Consider the following 12584-nt stretch of genomic DNA (forward strand, 5'->3'; position numbering starts at 1 on the left):
TACAAACATTGGCAACCATCGACAACTGCCATTTATTAGACCCCATCTTCTCGCAGCTAGATGCTAAGGCGCTACAGGTAGATCCTCCACTCACACATGAAGAACCAATCGATCTAGAGCTACCATTCTTTATGGATGACCTCGAGTGGGATAATGAACCTGAAGAAGGTACCCATACCAAGGATGACTCAGATTTTCCTTGGGACCTTGAAACTGAGGTTGAGAATGCTAAAATTGAAGATCAAATCTTTGATAATGACTTAGCCATTTTGCATGCCCTAATGGCAGGCGAGCTCCCAAAAGTTGAACCTCCAAAGTTGAATAACAACAGAAGGTCCTGCAAGAAAGCTGAAGGAGGAAATCAGAGAAAAGCCAAGGCCAAACACTTCAATGAATTCGAACAAGCCCAAACAAGGATCGTCGAGTTGTATCTTGCAAAGCCAGCTCCCTCAAAATTAGAACCACCACCTCTTGAATGGTCCCTTGAGGGACTGGAAGGAGTATGCAGCGCAAATGAACCCTTACTTGGAAACACCTTACCAGTGGAAAAGTTACCCCACAGTTCCCAACGTAAGAAGTTTTAAAAATATAAGCCATATGTGCAGATGAAGCTTGATCAAGAGACTTCAAAAAAAGAAAGTCAAAAAGAGCCTAACAAATTGGTAAATGAAACTATGCCACCCAGTGCACATGGCACATGTCAGGCTAGTTCAACACCATCGAAGGCCGATCTTTGAGAAGTGCCGGAGTACTTCAAGAATTACACAAGTGGCGGTCCACCAATAGCAATGCCAAGACTACTAAGAGAATCTGAAGTTCAAGAAACTGATAGCATTGGAGAAACTCCAATCTATGAGGGACCAACAAAAACACACACAATAAACCTTGCCCTTGAAGGGGAGGAAGAAAAACAGGTTTTCATTGGGAAACAACTTTGGCAAGAAGATGAAACCAAACTCAAAGCACTCCTAATGGAATACTGTGACTGCCTAGCATGGTCATACAAAGAGATGAAAGGAATTTCACCAGAAGTGGTAGTACACACGATACCTCTATAAGGGAAGGTGCTCACCCTAAGGTATGCGGACCTTATCACACAAATCCTAAGTATGGCACCATGGTTTATGATGAGCTAGAAGAACTCCTAGATGCCGGATTCATCTATGAGATAGAGCACACTGATTGGGTTTCACCCATCGTCATTGTGCCTAAATGCAACAAGAAGCTCAGAATATGCATAAACTTAAAGAATGTGAATGCCACCACAATTAGGGATCACTATTCCATACCCTTAATAGAAATAGTGTTGGAAAAGGTGGCAGGTTCCGAAACATATAGCTTCTTGGATGGCTTCAGTGGCTATAACCAAGTGCAAATTGCTCCAAAAGACCAATCAAAAATAGCATTTGCTACAAGATGGGGTATTTTTGCATATAGAGTCATGCCATTCAGCCTTTGTAATGCCCCATCCACATTCCAGCGAGTCATGTTCACAGCTTTCAAGTCATTTCTGACTAAGTTTTTACAGGTGTTCTTGGATGATTTGTGCATCCATTCAAACAAAAAAGACCACTTCAAATGCCTTGAAGCAGTACTAATCAAATGCAAGGAGTATGGCATCTCCCTAAATCCAACAAAATGCCAGTTCATGGTCACCCACGGAGTTATTTTGGGACACATCATTTCTCAACATGGGATTGCAACTGACATGGACAAAATCAAAATCATCATGGAATTGCCTCCTACAAATTCCAAAGGTGTACAGGTCTTTATGGGACATGCCAGCTATTATATAAGATTTATATTGCGGTATGCCATGATAGCTAGACCACTTTACAAATTATTAGTGGAATTCTTATGGACAGAAGAGTGCGACCAAGCCTTTGAGCTTTTGAAGTGGTGCCTAATCACAGCACCCATCCTTATATCTCCCAATTGGGATATTTATCTTCATGTTCATACTAATGGATCCAAGTATGCAATTGGGAGTGTGCTTTGTCAACCTGGTCAACATAAGAAAGATTACCCATTCTACTTCGCCAGTCATCGACAACTCAATGATGCAGAGATCAACTATACCACCATAGAAAGAGAAGCCCTAGCAATGGTGTATAGTGTTAAGAAATTTCAGCACTATCTACTGGCAAATGATTTTGTCTTCTACACTGGCCATCAAGCATTGCTTTATCTTGTGAACCGTCCATGTACAACAGGAAGAATAACCAGATGGCTCCTCTTGCTTCAAGAATTCAACTTCAAAATAGTGGTTTGCAAGGGTGCCCAACACTACATTGCCGATCACATGTCTTGTGTCAAGTCGGGAGAAGAAGCCACTGGAGTAGAAGATGACTTATCAGATGCCACACTATTTCAAATAGATGCTTTTCCAGAGTGGTATGGAGATATCATTGGGTACTTAATGGCAGGAGACCACCCCCTGAAATAAAAGTAGTAGATGCCAGAAAACTGATTCTAAAGGCTGCACCCTATCAACTCATTTCAGGACAACTGTACAAGATAGGAAAGGACCAGGTATTAAGAAGATGTGTAATGCCTCATGAGATCATGCCAATCCTGAGTGAAGTCCATGAAGGCATTGTAAGAGGACACTTCCAAGCGGAAGCCACAGCAAGAAAAGTTCTCCTCGTAGGCTACTGGTGGCCAACACTGTGGGCAAATGCCACCACAACACAAAGATTTCAATCCTCTTACAATAGTTGTTCTACAAAAACCATTTGAAAAAGGGGGATTGACTATGTGGGTCCCATCCATCCAGCAGCAAAAGGAACACATGCATGCTACATCATTGTGGGCCCCACTGATTACTTTACAAAATGGGCTGAAGCTAAAGTAGTTAGAAAGGCAGATGCCAGAAGCACAGCAAGATTTTTATATGAAAATGTGATCACTCGATTCAGATGCCCAATTGAAATTGTGTCGGATAGAGGCACACATTTTGTCAATGAGGTAATCCAAGAACTCTTGTCTGGCTTTATGGTAATCCATAGAAAAAGCACACCCTACTACCCCCAAGGGAATGGACAGGCCGAATCCACCAACAAAATTATATGCATTATCCTCACCAAGGTAGTAGAACCACATCGTTCTAATTGGGGAGAGAAACTGAATGCAGCCTTATGGGCATATAGAACCACACTCAGGGTCAGTATAGGGAACACACCTTTTCAATTGGTGTATGGCCTTGAAGCTCTGGTCCCATTAGAATTTGTAATACCAAGCCTACGCATAGCAGTACAGGAATGCATGGGAGACCATGAATCCTTGAAAGAAAGACTCTATTAGTTGGAGAAGCATACAGAGATAAGACTAATTGCCTACCATGCCATGACAACAAAAAAACGTAGAAGAAAGGCATGGTTTGACAGAAATATTAAAGCTAAAGACATCAAGGAAGGTGACTTGGTCCTGTTATACAATGCCAAAGTACACAAGGGGAAACTAAAGTATCTAGGTCAAGGACCCTACCAAGTAAGAAAGATGAAAACCATCGGAGCTATGCTACTAGAAACATTGGATGGAGTCCAATTGAACACAACAATAAACGGGAGCCGACTGAAGCGCTACTACTTCAACACGCAAGCCATCCCTGTCAAAAATGAAGATTTGGGAAACCAAGCCTTCCTTAGTTAGGATTAGATTGTATCATGAGAACTCACTTGCATATATACGTCTTTGCACATATAGGTAGCATCAATCGATTTTAACCTAGGGCTCAGAAGTGATGCCTGAGCTCTAGCTACCCTATGAAATCCCAGCAACAAAAAAAAAGCATATAGTTAGTCCCCTACCTAGCCACTAGGTCATGTGTACTCACACGCTTTTGCTTAGACACATAGATGATTGCATGAATAAATGTGCCACACACTTTCATTCCACACTCTCAAAGCATGTATAAAAATAAGATCTCTCACAAACACATAGAAAGGTCATACCTGCATGCCCACCAATATAATTATCAACAATGGTAAACCACATGCACATGGATGCAGGTTCAGAAAAGATGCCGCCACTAAAGAGGATGTGCAGAAAGAGCACATCGCCTCAACCACGAGACCCCCTCCACAGTTTGCAGCCATCTACATCCTCTCAACCACGGCGACCACAGGCATTTATGGTCCAAAGTGATAGCTCTGAAGAGGATTCAATGCATGACCACAGAGAACAAATGCCACCATAGTCACTGTTGACCTACACAACCATTGACGGGGCCTAGTCACTGGAACTTGTTTGGCCACCTACATTGACTTATGCTCTTTCCCAGGAAGCAACATCTTACTTAGAGCAAAGGGGTCTAGGCAATTTGCATGAGAGCCTAAATTCCTTGGAGGATAGTCCTACAATGACCATATACATCAAGGACTTCCTCCATTCTTACCACTCCAGCAATGCATAGGTTGGCAAGTACGGTACAATCACTGTACATCAGAGCCCACTAAGCATTATCCTCGACAGTATAGTCATTCAAAGGGCTTTCTCACTGCCAACACACAGTGCCAAATACCCTACACAGCCTGCTGATGCAAAGTTTCTCGAAGTATAGTCTCTCCTCACCAAGGGCACACTATTCCATAGGGATGGCATATTACTTCGCACCATCCTTAACCATTGTCTTAAGGAACCAGCACAATTCCTATCCACAATTTTGGGGGTTAAGTGCAGCAAGAATCGATCCCTTCCACTCCGTACATTTGTTTTGCTGAGTAGGAAGCTAAAGGAAGACTAGATCCAGCACTTAATCATCTTCTTTACAAAGAAACTAGATGGTTCATCAGGCCAAAAATGTAAAATTCCACACTTATTGGCTATAATCATAAAAAAAGAGCTACAAGAAAGAGAAATGACTCTGCCCCAGTCACCAAAACCAATTGAGGAATCGGACATACCCTTTTCACTAGTATGGGAGCCGTCACCAACTTCCCCTACTATCACATTGACAAGTGCAAACGCCTTAGAAGAAATACCTATTCTGAAGTTCAGGATTGAGGAATTGCCCCATGAGATGCTACATCTCGATGCACAACTGCAACCACTATATCTTCAACAACAGTAGCAACTAGAGCTTGAGGCAAGATCGGCACCAGAGCCTGAGGAAAGATCAGCACTAGAGCATGAGGCTACATCATCACTAGAATCGCCCATCGACACCATGCCAATCAATGAGCTATAAGGGGAGCTAGTGCCAGATCAATAGTATGATTATTGTACACAAGGGACTGAAGTACCATTGGAACAACCTCCCCCAAGTACTATAGAATCATTGGGATGGCTACATGGGCACCACTTGTATCAGCAGTATTGCCAGTCCTCATCATCGTCTGTCATTCTCCAACATTAAGCTAGCCAAATGATCCAAATGTTTGAACTATTCACTAGCTTGGCCAAGGAAGAATATGCAAGAGAATTGGACAGACAGACTGCAACAGAAATCGAAGACCAATTCTAGGCAATCGCCATAGAGGTCAAGGCACTTCAGGTGCAAATAGATGAGAAGGAGGTAGAAGAAGTGTGCATGAACCAAGCTCCCCAAGCTCAAGAGAAGGCAGTGAGGGATGTGACCTCCAACCTCCACCAAAGTCAAACACAGATGACAGTAGTAGTACAAGCAATGGCAATCCTACAGATCTACTATAACTCCTTGACATTCGCACATGCTCAGCAGATGGAGGTAGTGGCACAAGCTCGACTCACTCTAATTCATAAAGAAGAAGAGCTCCAGGATTGCAAAGACAAGCTTGAAGACATGAAACAATCTTTGGTAGTACGTGCCTTCAGCATTGACGAGCTTACAAGGGAATGGAGAATCTTAAAGAACCAACTTGCTACTAGTAAAGAGGCCAGCACTTCACAAGCACAAGTCTTGGACCAACGGTCCAATACCACTAAAGGCATTCCTCAATAGGAAAAGGTCACCTTGCAAATGAGAAAGCTTAAGGAGGCATATACAACCATCTACTAGAAATACAAAGAAAAAATGAATGAGATGCACTCCCAAAAGATAATCATCTCCAAGCTTGAACTCCAGTTGCTAGTGCACAACAATGAGGCAATGGAAGACAACACCAATGAAGCCCCACTACAATGCACAATGGTGGTGTACCAAGAGCTTGTGGCTACTCTGAAAGTGGAAGATCACCTCAATGCACACGTGCTTATCCAATGGAAGAAACTCCAAATCAGGATCATATTTGCTCATCCAACAATCAAATGGGAACGTTCCATAGGGACCAAAACTCTCCGCATAATTTGCCAAGACTTGTCCGAAGATGAGAAAAATATCTTTTGCCTATCTACACATGCCGAGTTTATAGCACTCATGACACATGCTTTCATTGCATATGTATGCCTCATGGGTAGTCCTCCCCTTAGGGTTATTGCTGGTTTGTTGCCATTGGTACAAAGGCCATCACTATTATTTGCAAGGCATGACATAACCAACATCCCACCCATGTAGTTGATGATCCCATCACACCAGGAAAAGGAAGTGTCGCAATAAGACAATAGGGCCTATCTCACATCCAACTTCCCATATCTAACCACTCTCTCTGCCAACCTCATAACCTCACTTACCCTTGCTACTACCACCCTCTTAACCTTCCTCGAGCTCCATCCTAACATCTATTCTCTCCATCATCTCTTTGCTCATGCCTCTCACCATTTTCAACTAACCCAACAGTCACAAACTCACGAGCCCCTCACACCTAGCTTCTTACCTTCCCTTGCTAATCCTACCCTTGAGGATTACCAAGCTGCTCAAACCATTTGCCCAGTTCTTCCCCCCCTCCCCTCTGCTCCCCCTTCGACAATTAACACTCTTCCATATTTCTCCCCCATGTCCCCAAATTCTCTCCCTGCCCCATCATCACCTCCGACACTACTTGTGCTTCCATCAGTAGAAAATGACACAATATTTGATTTTGAATATCAAGATTCAAATTATCCAATTCATACTCCCATGCCAAGTTCTAATGATGGGTATGATTTTGATGAGATACCACTTCCTAGTAACCCCATCAAGGAAATTTGGAGCAAATATCTTGATATGAAAACTCGAGGTGGATGGACCTTGGACAACTTTCCTGCCAACCTCTGTCAGCATCAAATTAGTGAAGGTTCTATAAGCAAGTTGGATCCACAACCCGATTGGCGCTGTCCCAAGCTCTTCAATGTAATCTTCTTGAAAGAGTACCTACGTGCACCTCCATATCTCCGAACCATCCCAAGTTCTATACAGTTCCACGACGTAAAAAATGGGAAGCCAACATACACACTTTGGATGAAGATTGCACCATTAATTAGCCAATGATTGAACCATACTCTGGTTTAGAATGGAATATCCAAGGCACAATGATCCGAGCACTTCAGCAGCGTGAGCAAATAATGCACAGCAACATTGATCACTTCCTTCACCTAAGTGCTATCTTTTGCAAAACATTCGAATTCATTTTGGAGGTCCCATGTTACCTCGATACCCATTTGCCTCCACTCAGTTTCAATCCCAATGAACGGGTTGATAATCAAATTACAAGATGACTCTATCAAAGAGTGATCTTCTTAGAAGCACACCACATATCTCTGTTCGAACAAATGGTGGATACAGGCTACCTAGATACTCAGCAAGAATTGTATGGTGCCAAGGCTTTACACAACAGGATCGACTGGCACAACACAAGTTCCACAGCCACTCTCTTCCTCCCTTCTCCTCCTCCTCCTCCTCCCTTCTCCTCCTCCTTCTCCTCCCTCCTCCTCCTACCTCCTCTCTCTTCCTTCCCCGATGCTCTTACACCTTCTTCCTCTCCCACTCCTATTCTCCCCCTAAACCCTTAGTTCCTCAACCCTTAACCTCCATGATCTACGAGGGAGATGAGTTCTCCACCATGTACTATACCCTGAACCTTGGATCCTCCTTCTAACCCTGGAACCTCTTCTAAACTCTGGAACCTCTTTCTAAACCTTGAAATCTCCTTCTAACCCTTGAACCTCCTTCTAAACCTTGGAACCTCCTTCTAACCCTTGAACCTCTTCTAAACTCTGGAACCTCTTTCTAAACCTTGGAACCTCCTTCTAAACCCCTCAACTCCCAATGAAGGCGAAAGCCTTCATTACCTCAACCATGATGATACACGTTCCCTTTACACATGCATGCACTATGTTTGCTTACCACACTTAAGCCTACGTCTCTCATCGGAATACGACCTGAGGTCCTAAGCTACATGTATACTACAAACGACAACCCTGATACATCTGTAGGTGACAAAAAGCCTCGGAACCCTGCAAACTGAGAATACCATGCTCTTCCTACGGAAGCCGTGGGAAAGAGCCAACAGTCCCTCTAGAGTATTTGGCCACAAGGTCAAACATTTTAATGAGGTCATTTCTCAAGTATACATTTTGACACCCTTGACAAATCTTTATCCTTATGGCCAAATATTATGAACACCATATCCTTGAGATATTTCATCATGTAGAAATTTTTTGGCCTTATGGCCAAATATTTTGATGGAAACACTCATAAAGATTTGACCACAATCTCAAATCTTCTCCCAAAATATTTGTCACGTGGTCAAAAATTTGGAGGAGAGAGTTGCTTTGGACACAAGGTCGAAACATTCCCACGCCTTTTTTTGTCCTCACTAGATTTTTCCACAAGGTCAAAACTTGGTGATGGGAGCATTTCTCTTTACTGAATTAGATGTGAAAAAGTTTGACCTTGTGTGGCTAAATAGTTTTTGGGAAACACTTTCATGAAGATTTGGCCCATAAGCTCAAATCTTCTCCTAAAATATTTGTCCACAAGGTCAAAATTTTGTGAGGGAAGTGCTTCCCTAAAAGATTTGTTCATAAAGCAAAAAAAGTGTTCATGAGTTCATTCTTCAAGGACAGGTTTAGACTCCCCCTTCAAAGTTTTGATCTTGTGGCCAAACCTTGATGAGGTGTTCAAACCATTTCTTGAGGGATTCCATCATGGAATAAGATATAGAAAAGCTTTGACCTTTGTCCAAATCTTTTCATGTCAATAAAAGTGAAAAATAAATTTAACCTTGTGGCCAAATATTTTAATGCAACACTCTCCTCAGATAGTTTAAACTTGTGGCCAAATCTTTATGAGACTATTCCCCTCAAGAATTTTGACTTGTGGCCAAGTATTTATGAGACCATTCCCCTCAAAATATTTGGACACAAGGTCCAAATATTTATGTATTCTTTTAATGAGGTCATCCCTCAAGGAGAGGTTTAGACACCCTCACAAAGTTTGGCCTTGTGGCCAAATATTTATGAGGCACCCAAATCCATCCTTAAAGATTCCATCATGGAAAAAGACGGAAATTTATTGACCTTATGGCAAAATCTTCTTCTCATAAAGTTTTGAACTTGTGGCCAAATCTTTATGGAGATAAGGTTTGATTAAGTAGCCTACTCTTTATGACCTGCCCTTGAGTGGTGTTCTTAAAGTTGACCTTGTGGTGGGCAGCACTCTCCTCATAAAAATTTGACCTTGTGGCCAAATATTTTGTGAGGGCCAGATAAAGTCCACACAAAATCTTAAATTTGACCATGTTTTGAAAGTATAGGGAGTCATGTGTATGGACGTTGAGGAGAGAGATAGATATTTTGTTTCTAATATCTATTACTAATGAAAGTTGTGTGTATCTTGTAGGTTTGTATCTATGGCACCAAAAGTTTCATCAAAGAAGGAGATGAAAAATGTTAACTTGTTCATATTCAAGGATCCTTCTATGAGCTTTGAGCAAGGTGGCATTGTGTATGTCTATGATGGGATTGTGGGTAAAGGAGTTCCTTACAATGTCATGAAGATGAAGGAGTTGCTTACAACGTCCTAAAGATTAAGGGGAAGGGTATAATATATAAGCTTGATCCAACTTCCTTTGATTTCCTATGAATTAATTATATGGAAGCCTACTCCCTAAAGATGGGTTGGAATGTGCAAGAAGAATTGGTGAGTTCGGAGATGATTCCTTCTTGTCAGAAGGATGATAGTTAGACAAAGAGGCAAAAGGTGGTTGATGGTGGAAGTTCTTCAAAGGTGGATAAGGACAACAAAGGGGAAAGATGAAAAGTTAAACACAAGGAAGAACAAAACTAAGGAACACATGGGAAGACAAATTATATCTATGCTCAAGCCCCTTGCTTCAATGCCCCTTGGTGGTTTGTTTCGTGCAAAGATAAGTCTAGCTATTATTTAAATTGAATCTCTCTATAAAGAAAGAAAAGAGCAAAAATGGAGGGTGGACTGCATGATTCTGATTGCTACTTCCCATTTGGATCAAACACAAATTTTTCTATTCTAGTTGAGAGGTGTCATGAGGCTCCAATGACTATATGGATACATGATGCTTTATTAGGACTATGCAAAAACTCGCTTGGTCGACTAGATAGCTAAATTCCTCTTTGGGATTGCAATCAGTGTCTGGGTACACTATATCAATCTGTTGCATTTCCTTGTTTGTAAGAAACATATTTCCATGTTCATTTGCAAAATGACTGTGACTAGAATGTCCACCACAATGATTTCCTCTACCACGGAAATCCCCTCAATTACTTCTGAATTGACCGCCTTGGTCATACTGCTTGTTGTGGCAATCTCTTTCATCGTGTCCAAACTTATGATAGTAGTTGCACTGGATGTTTGACACGTTGGTGGATGCATTGCCTCATCCTTGGAATCTTCCTTGATTGGAATGATTTCCTCTTTGCTAGATTATGATGTTGCTAAGGATGATGCTGATGTTGATGGTGACTTTGCTGATGACTCTATTGCTATAAGTTACCACTTCTCTAGAATGATCTACCTCTACCTCTGCAACTACCTTTGCTTTTGTTTGAAGCTACGAATGCCTGATCATTAGAATGACCTTTTCTCGGGCAATGGCACGATCTGCTACAGGTGCAAAAACTGTTTGTGTAGCTGTAGATCCTGCTGCTGGTGCTGTGACAACAAGTGGAATAGAGCTATTGGTGGCTGGATCGTCCAATGGTCTAGGTGTGGATCCATCAACATACTCCCATTTGTCTTGAAGTACAAGAATGGTCTCCATTCGGTAGTTCCATGTGCCGTAATTGGAGCTGTCTAGCTTAGCAAATGCCTCCAAATTGAGGTTGCTAGTCGTAGACATGGTGCAAAAAATGTACTCAAAGTGATGTGATAATCATTGTCTAAATCAACTACAAAACACTGACTAGTGCGAGTGAAATATTACCTGTTGATGAAGATAGAACTGCAATAGATAAAATCCAATCTGAATAACAAGGCTTGTGGCAAATGATGCCGGAACAGCCAAGAGGCTTTACAAGGCTGAAATGATGTGCATGTGAAGAGAGTGGGAGAGAAGGAAGGAGTCTCACTTGCAGCTTTCTCACATACACAATACACAAAGGTGGAGGCTGAAAACAGTAAGTACAAAAGAATAGGTGAACCCTATATGTGGGTCTCAAACCAAACTCAGCTAACTAAGGTGGTATACTAATTGAGCCACTAACTAGAGTACATAAAGATAGCTGTCATCCAGCTATTATTCATGGGCAGTGTACCAACCGCATCTGCAGCTAACAAGTCAGTGACATAAATGCATAATGGTCACCTTGGCATATCACAAGTGGAGCTCGATACTCGAGCTCAATCCCAATTCCTACACACCAAGCAGGTCTCTGAACTTGCATAGCTTCTTTGCACCCAATGCCTTCATGAATATGTCAGCTACCTGATCCTCTGTGCTGACATAAACTAGATCAAGAAAACCTACTAGAACCTTCTCCCACACATATTGATAATGCACCTCAAAATGCTTTGTTCTAGCATACTGGATTATTTGCCAAATGTATACTGCTCATGTTGTCACAATAAATGACAACTTGCCCATTTGTAGACTAATGCATATCATAAAGTAGCTTATGCAACCAAGCTACCTCACATGCAGCCATTGTTGCACCCCTGTACTCAGCCTCTGTGCTCGATAAGGTAGCTGTAGGCTGTTTCCTGCTGCTCCAAGTGACTGCAGCACTCTTAAAAGAGAACACATATCCACTAGTATATTGTCTATCTGAAATACTACCAGCCCAATCAGCATCAGTGTATCCCTGCAACTGTATCTGAACCCCAGTCTCATAAAATAGTCCATACTGCAATGTGGACTTCACATACCTCAGTATGCATCTAGCCGCATCCAAATGCGGTTTCCTTGGAGCCTGCATAAACTGACTTACCAAACCAACAGCATAGCTCAAATCTAGCCTGGTAATAGTCATATAAATTAAACTTCCTACTATGCGTCTGTACATAGTAGGGTCTTCCAGAAGCTCACCTACATCTATGCTCAACTTCACATTCTGCTCCAAAGGAACTAAAATAGGCTTACAGCCTGTCATCTCATATTTGGATAGCATGTCCAATCCATACTGCCTCTGCAAGAGCCATTTCCCACTTGTGGATCTAATCACCTCAATGCCCAAGAAGTAACGCAGCTCTCCCAAATCCTTCATCTCAAACTTCTATTTCAATAGCATTTTCACATGAAGGATATCTTCATCACTATCACCTGTGATGATCA

Source organism: Dipteris shenzhenensis, chromosome 18, assembly GCF_047967505.1.
Source record: "Dipteris shenzhenensis isolate YYH24624 ecotype China chromosome 18, Dip_SZ_1.0, whole genome shotgun sequence".
Taxonomy (NCBI): domain Eukaryota; kingdom Viridiplantae; phylum Streptophyta; class Polypodiopsida; order Gleicheniales; family Dipteridaceae; genus Dipteris; species Dipteris shenzhenensis.